This window comes from Mustelus asterias, unplaced genomic scaffold (assembly GCF_964213995.1).
Source record: "Mustelus asterias unplaced genomic scaffold, sMusAst1.hap1.1 HAP1_SCAFFOLD_599, whole genome shotgun sequence".
Taxonomy (NCBI): Eukaryota; Metazoa; Chordata; class Chondrichthyes; order Carcharhiniformes; family Triakidae; genus Mustelus; species Mustelus asterias.
The window spans coordinates 121,610-130,412 of NW_027590549.1; positions in this window are offsets into that span (position 1 = coordinate 121,610).

Genomic DNA, 8,803 nt, shown 5'->3' on the forward strand with positions numbered 1-8,803 from the left:
TCTCCCCCCCTTTCTCTCTCCCCCCCCTTTCTCTCTCCCTCTCTTTCGTTCTCTCTCATGTTATCAATCGCTGCAGGATGTTCTCAGTAGTTTCTGAAGTTACTCCATTGAGATGGAAGAGAGACAGTGAGAATCCCTCGATAGTGAACTCACTAAATCAATATTTTAACCTGTGATTCTGTTTAACATTTCTCAAGCCAGATTCCCTGTGTTCCTCCGCTCTTTAGATCAGCTCACATGACCAAGAGGTCAGATCGAGGGTTGCTTTCTCTCACTGGGAGCTGAGCTGGGCTCACACTGAAAAGAAAGGTTGTGTTTTGAAATGTGCTGATGGTTTTGGAGATTTGTGGTTACAGGTGGATGGTTTTATTTGCTCGCTTCCTAACCCCCAGCCCCCGGAGGAAACCCACGCAGACACGGGGAGAATGTGCAGACTCCGCACAGACGATGACCCAAGCCGGGAATCGAACCCATGTCCCTGACGCTGTGAGGCAGCAGTGCTGGCCGCCGTGCCACCCATATTGTCTTCGGAGGTGGGGCGGGGGTTTAATCATCACACCCAGAAGGCAGCATCTCCAACAGTGCAGCACTCCCTCAGTACTGCAGTGAATGTAATGGGATGCGGCAACCCCTGAAGATCGTAAGGGTTGGAGGAACCCGCAGACCACAATCCACAGATCGGGGCATTGAATATAAAAATTGGCAGGTCATGTTGCAACTGTACAGAACCTTAGTTAGGCCTCATTTAGAATATTGTGTACAATTCTGGTCGCCACACTACCAGAAGGATGTGGATGCTTTGGAGAGGGTACAGAAGAGGTTTATCAGGATGTTGCCTGGTCTGGAGGGTGAGGAGAGGTTGGAGAAACTTGGTTTGTTCTCACTGGAACGACGGAGGTTGAGGGGTGACCTGATAGAGGTTTACAAGATTATGAGGGGCATGGACAGAGTGGATAGTCAGGTGCTCCTTTCCTAGGGTAGAAAAGATAAGTACTCGGGGACAGAGGTTTAAGGTGCGCGGGGGAAAGTTTAGAGGAGATGTGCGAGGCAGGTTTTTTTTACACAGAGGGTGGTGAATGTCTGGAACGCGCTGCCCGGGGAGGTGGTGGGAGCAGGTACGATAGCGGCATTTAAGGGGCAACTAGACGAATACATGAATAGGATGGGAATGGAAGGATACGGACTCTGTAAGTGCATACGGTTTTTAGTTTAGCCGGGCATCATGATCAGCGCAGGCTTGGAAGGCCGAAGGGCCTGTTCCTGTGCTGTACTGTTCTTTGTTCTTTGACCATGTCCAACACACACACACACCCACATACACACATGCAGTTACACACACACACACACACATATCCACATACACACATGCAGTTACACACACACACACACACACCCACATACACACATGCAGTTACACACACACATACACATATCCACATACACACATGCAGTTACACACACACACACACACACACCCACATACACACATGCAGTTACACACACACACATACACACACACCCACATACACACATGCAGTTACACACACACACATACATACACACATGCAGTTACACACACACATACATACACACATGCAGTTACACACACACACACACACACACACACACAAGGAATCACAGGGGGCCATTCGGTCCCACAACCCTGTGCTATCTCATGGAAAGATCTATCAAGAACAGCTTCTTCCCTGCTGCCATTAGACTTTTGAACGGACCTACCTCGCATTAACTTGATCTTTCTCTGCACCCTAGCTATGACTGTAACACTGCACTCTGCACCCATTTCCCCCAAAACCCTGAAAGCTTTTGCCCCATTGCTAATGAAGGGCCCCTATCCCCTATTTCCCAGCTTCTGCTTAGGAACAAGAGCAGCAGAAAGTGCTACGCTCTCCCCCTCCCCCCCCCCACCCCCCAAACCCCACAGCATTCTCTGCCTGGTAACAATTCTACATAATTATTCTGAAAAGTGCAAGATAATAAAGTTTGACTAACCCTTTGGGTCTTGTGAAGTTTTGTGCGTTCTGCCAAGTTCTGAAGGTTTGGTGAAACAGCTCCAACCTCCAACCTGACACAGGGAGAACTTAAAACTGTTGTGCTGTAGGCACCTTGCATACATGTGTGTGTGTGTACTGTCTATGCTCAGTGCGTAAGCACCTGTGCATTGTATGTGCCAACCTCCCACCCATTGACTCTGTCTACACTTCCTGCTGCCTCGGCAAAGCAGCCAGCGTAATCAAGGACCCCATACACCCCGGACATTCTCTCTTCCACCTTCTTCCATCTGGGGAAAAAGATACAAAAGTCTGAGGTCACGTACCAAACAACTCAAGAACAGCTTCTTCCCTGCTGCCATTAGACTTTTGAATGGACCTACCTCGCATTAAGTTGACCTTTCCTGGTCATCAGTAGATTCTTAATGTCAGATATTTTTTATTGAATTCAAAATCCGCCATTTGCCGTGGTGGGATTCGAACCCGGGTCCCCAGAACATCAGCTGAGTTTCTGGATTAATAGTCGAGCTATGACTGTAACACTACATTCTGCACTCTCTTCTTTCCTTCTCTATGAACGGTATGCTTTGTCTGTACAGCGCGCAATACTTTTCACTGTATGCTAATACATGTGACAATAATAAATCAAATCAGATCAAATCAAGAGCAGCTTCTTCCCTGCTGTCATCAGACTTCTGAATGGACCTACCTTATATAAACCGATCCCCTGAAAAGGAGGCGATGGTCTAGTGGTATTATCACTCGACTATTAATCCAGAAACTCAGCTGATGTTTGGGGGGCCCGGGTTTGAATCCCACCACGGCAGATGGGGGAATTTGAATTCAATAAAAAATATCTGGAATTAAGAATCTACTGATGACCATGAAACCATTGTCGGAAAAACCCATCTGGTTCACTAATGTCCCTTCAGGGAAGGAAATCTGCCGTCCTTACCCGGTCTGGCCTACATGTGACTCCAGAGCCACAGCAATGTGGTTGACTCTCAACTGCCCTCCAAGGGCAACTAGGGATGGGCAATAAATGCTGGCCCAGCCAGCGACGCCCATTCCCCACGAATGAATATAAAAAAAACTTTCTCTACACCCTAGCTATGACTGTAACATTACATTCTGCACCCTCTCCTCCTCTATGTACTCTATGAACAGTATGCTTTGTTTATATAGTGCGCAAGAAACAATAATTTTTTACTGTATACTAATACATGTGACAATAATAAACCAAATCAAATCAAAATCAAAATGCACTTGTATGTTATGTGTGCATGTGTCTGTGTGGACATGTGTGCATGCGTGTATCTGCTCATGTTCCTTCACAAGGTTCTCTCCACTCCCAATCCCTGAAGTTAGGAACGGGAGTAGGCCATTCAGCCTATCGAGCAAGCTTCGCGATTCCATACTATCATGGCTGATCAGTCACTTCAATACCTTTTACACACACTATCCTTTAGAATAGCATCATAGAATCCCTACAGTGCAGAAGGAGGCCATTCGGCCCATCGAGCCTGCACTGACCACAATCCCACACAGGCACATTTACCCTGCTAATCCCCCTGACACTAGGATCAATTTAGCATGGCCAATCCACCTAACCTGCGCATCTTTGGACACTAAGGGGCAATTTAGCATGGCCAATCCACCTAACCCGCACATCTTGGGACACTAAGGGGCAATTTAGCATGGCCAATCCACCTAACCCGCACATCTTGGGACACTAAGGGGCAATTTAGCATGGCCAATCCACCTAACCTGCACATCTTTGGACACTAAGGGACAATTTAGCATGGCCAATCCACCTAACCCGCACATCTTGGGACACTAAGGGGCAATTTAGCATGGCCAATCCACCTAACCGACACATCTTTGGACACTAAGGGACAATTTAGCATGGCCAATCCACCTAACCGACACATCTTTGGACACTAAGGGACAATTTAGCATGGACAATCCACCTAACCGACACATCTTTGGACACTAAGGGACAATTTAGCATGGCCAATCCACCTAACCTGCACATCTTTGGACACTGGGAGGAAACCCACGCAGACACGGGGAGAACGCGCAATCTCCACACAGACAGGCAGTCCCACGAAGCTGAACCCCGGTCCCTGGCGCTGTGAGGCAGCAGCGCTAACCACTGTGCCAGCGTGCTACGTGCCAAAGCCTCCCGGAATACATGTCCGGCAGAGCTGGCAACCCTGGCTGATTTTTTTCTTCACCTCCCCAATCTCACCGCCATGGAGATTAACGATCGCAGTCCAGGCTGGAGAGGGTTAAGAATATTTGATTCCAAAAGGTGCAGAATAAAGTTTCGTTCTGTGCACTGGCAGCTGTGCATGGGTTATACTGCCAACGCTGCCCACCCCCCACGCCCCACAACCCCACCTCCTCCGCTCACAGCTGTGAGGGACCTGTCATGTCAGCAGGAGAAAAGGGATTCCTTAGAGCTGCACTAAACTCCTCCAGATGACTCAATGACTCCTTGGCACTGAGCCCCACAATCTCCTGGTCAGGTTCTGAGCTGAGCTGAGCTGGCAGCAGGGCAGGCACAGCACGGTGGAACAGTGCTTAGTGGTGGATTGGCCTAGCTAAATAGTCCCTTAATATCCAAAGATGTGTACATTAGGTGGAATGGCCATGCTAAATTGCCCCTTAGTGTCTCAAGATGTGTATATTAGGTGGATTGGCCGTGCTAAATTGCCTCTTAGTTTTCAAAGATGTGTATATTAGGTGGATTGGCCATGCTAAATTGCCCCTTAGTGTCTCAAGATGTGTATATTAGGTGGATTGGCCATGCTAAATTGCCTCTTAGTTTTCAAAGATGTGTAGGTTAGGTGGAATGGCCATGCTAAATTGCCCTTAGTGTCCAAAGATGTGTACGTTAGGTGGATTGGCTATGTTAAATTGTCCCTTAATATTCAAAGATGTGTACGTTAGGTGGATTGGCCATGCTAAGTTGTCACTTACTGTCCAAAGATGTGTACATTAGGTGGATTGGCCATGCTAAATTGTCACTTAGTGTCCAAAGATGTGTACGTTAGGTGGATTGGCCATGCTAAATAGTCACTTAGTGTCCAAAGATGTGCAGGTTAGGTGGATTGGCCATGCTAAATTGTCCCTTAGTGTCCAAAGATGTGTAGGTTAGGTGGATTGGCTATGTTAAATTGTCCCTTAATATTCAAAGATGTGTACGTTAGGTGGATTGGCCATGCTAAATTGTCACTTACTGTCCAAAGATGTGTACATTAGGTGGATTGGCCATGCTAAATTGTCACTTAGTGTCCAAAGATGTGTACGTTAGGTGGATTGGCCATGCTAAGTAGTCACTTAGTGTCCAAAGATGTGCAGGTTAGGTGGATTGGCCATGCTAAATAGTCCCTTAGTGTCCAAAGATGTGCAGGTTAGGTGGATTGGCCATGCTAAATAGTCCCTTAGTGTCCAAAGATGTGCAGGCTAGGTGGATTGGCCATGCTAAATAGTCCCTTAGTGTCCAAAGATGTGCAGGTTAGGTGGATTGGCCATGCTAAATTGCCCCTTAGTATCCAAAGATGTGCAGGTTAGGTGGATTGGCCATGCTAAATTGCCCCTTAGTATCCAAAGCTGTGGAGGTTAGGTGGATTGGCCATGCTAAATTGCCCCTTAGTATCCAAAGGTGTGTAGGTTAGGTTGATTGGCCATGCTAAATTGCCCCTTAGTATCCAAAGGTGTGTAGGTTAGGTGGATTGGCCATGGTAAATGCACGAGATTACGGGGATATGAGTAAGATGCTTTGTCAGAGAATCAGTAGAGACTTAATGGGCCAATTAGCCGCCTTCAGCACTGCAAAGATTCTATGATTCTGTGACTTCCCATTTCTGACTGCCCCACCTAGTCAAATAGCCCATTTCTAATATTTTTGTAACTAAAAAGGTTAAAGGATTGGAAGCATTGTTTTTTAATACCAGTGGTTTTAATCCTGGCTTTGGCCCACAGGACACCCCGGGAAAGCAGTCTGTTCGTTCCAGGAGACTCCAGGGCAATTTGGCAACACCGGTTCCTTACCCCGATTGTTATTACATGGACTGTGTCCATGAGGACAGGAGTGGGTTGGATAAGTAATTCCACTCTTGTCCCCTGCCCAGGTATTTAGCCAACATTACCCGGGCTCACCCAGTTGGGCACAAGAGTGACCTGGACCTGCGTAGGATGGCACGGTGGCACAGTGGTTAGCACTGCTGCCTCACAGCGCCAGGCACCCGATTCGATTCCCGGCTTGGGTCACTGTCTGTGCGGAGTTTGCACATTCTCCCCGTGTCTGCGTGGGTTTCCTCCGGTTTCCTCCCACTGTCTAAAGATACGTGGGTTAGGTAGATTGGCCATGCTAAATTGCCCCTGAGTGTCAGGGTGGCTAGGGTAAATGCATGGGGTTGTGGGGATAGGGTCAGGGTGGGATTGTGGTCAGTGTAAACTCGATGGGCCGAATAGCCTCCTTCTGAATGAGTGAATCTCAGGGATGCCCATGGAGAGTGCATTTATATAGCACCTGCTCAGAGCTTCCCCGGGCATTGCAGGATATGAAGTAGCTCACAGTGTGGCTGCTGTTGCGGTATTAGGAATAGCAGCAGGCCAGTACTTAATTTTTGCACAGTGGGATCCCGCAAGCAGCAACGAGATGCTGGCGATAGAAGGCTATATACTGGCCGGGGATCCGGGGAGAGTTCCCTGCGTGGCCTTGAAACAGTGACTCGAGGGTATGCCACGTTTCACCTGAGATTGCAGGTTAGAATCATCAATTCTCTACAGTACAGGAGAAGACCATTCAGCCCATCGAGTCTGTACCGACTGCAATCCCACCCAGGCCCGACTCCCATAACCCCACAAATTTACCCCGCTAATCCCCCTGACACTGGGGTCAATTTTAGCATGGCCAAACAACTTAACCTGCACATCTTTGGACTGTGGGAGGAAACCGGAGCACCCGGAGGAAACCCACGCAGACATGGGGAGAACGTGCAGACTCCACACAGACAGTGACCTGAGGCCGGGTCCCTGGCATTGCGAGGCAGCAGTGCTCACCACTGGGCCATCGTGCTGTCCGGGGTGTTCACTTGATCCGAACATGGAAAATAGGAGCAGGAGTAGGCCATTGGGCCCTTGTGGCCTGCTCCGCCATTCCCTATGATCATGGCTGATCCTCTATCTCAACACCATGCACCCACGCACTCCCCATACCCCTTGTCCCTTAGTGCGGCCTTCCCTCAGCGTCCCAGTGGGAGTTCCATCGCTGGGTTTTTAAACAGAGGATGGCAGTGAACCCATAACTCTCTATCCCAAAGTCGAAACTGAGCTACAGCTAACACTGTGCACAATTCTGGTCACCCTGCTACAGGAAGGATGTTTCTAAACTGGAAAAGGGGGGCAAAAAAGAGATTTACAAGGATGTTACCGGCACTGGAAGGTTTGAATTATAAGGAGAGGCTGGATAGGCCGGGACTTTTTTCCCTGGAGCGTGGGAGGGTGAGGGGTGACCTGGTAGAGGTTTATAAAATAATGAGGGGCATCGATAAGGTGAATTGCCAAGGTCTTTTCCCCAGGGTAGGGGAGTCCAAGACTAGAGGGCATAGGTTAAAGGTGAGAGGGGGAAGGGACTCAAGGGACAACTTTTTCACACAGAGGGTGACGCATGTATGGAACGAGCTACCAGAGGAGGTGGTAGAGGCGGGTACAATTATAGCATTTAAAAAACATTTGGACAGCTACATGGGTGGGTAAGGTTTAGAGGGATAGGGGCCAAACTCAGGGAAATGGGTTTAGTTTAGGAAACCTGGTCAGCATGGAAAGGCTGGGCCGAAGGGCCTGTTTCCGTGCTGTCTATCTCTATGACTGTATAACTTAAGTTTATTTATCAGTGTCACAAGTAGGCTTACATTAACACTGCAATGAAGTTACTGTGAAAATCCCCTAGTCGCCACACTCCTGTTCGGGTACACTGAGGGAGAATTTAGCACGGCCAATGCACCCTAACCAGCATGTCTTTCAGACTGTGGGAGAAAACCGGAGCACCCGGAGGAAACCCACGCAGACACGGGGAGAACGTGCAAACTCCACGCAGACAGTGACCCGAGCCGGGAATCGAACCCGGATCTCCGGCGCTGTGAAAGGCAGCAGTGCCAACCACTGTGCCATCGTGCCGCCCTAGACTTAATCATAGCTCTTACTCTGTGACTCTCCCTCCTCTGAACCCCAACCCCCGTCCCCCCCCCGTACCCCCTTCAGTCACAGGGGGCTGAAATGGGAAAGTTGGCAAAAGCGGGTGAGGGTGGCACGGATTCCCTGCTAAAGGGTTAACGACTGCAGAGCTCAGAAGTCTCGTCAGCCAATGGGCTGCGGCTACCTCTCCTCCTGGTACGAGGGCCATTTATTACTGCCAGAAGCATTACGTCAGGCTCCTCGTTCCAAAGAGGCAAAGTTCCATTGCTTCAGTGGGGGGAGGGGGGGACAACATCAGCCCCGCACGGTCGACTCACAGCCTGTTAACCCCTGCCCTTCCCCGAACACCGTCTCTCGGAGGAGAGCAGCCGTTTCTCTTCTCCATCATGGACACACTCAACCTTTCACCCTTGACCTTTGACTTGCAAAAATGCCAGGTCGGTGCAGAGCAGGAGAAAAAGTCAGGGTGGCTCGGATTTATACTGTGCACAGGGCCTAATGGTATTATCGCCAGACTATTAATCCAGGAGCTCAGCTAATGTTCTGGGGGCCCGGGTTCGAATCTCGCCACGGCAGCTGGTGGAATT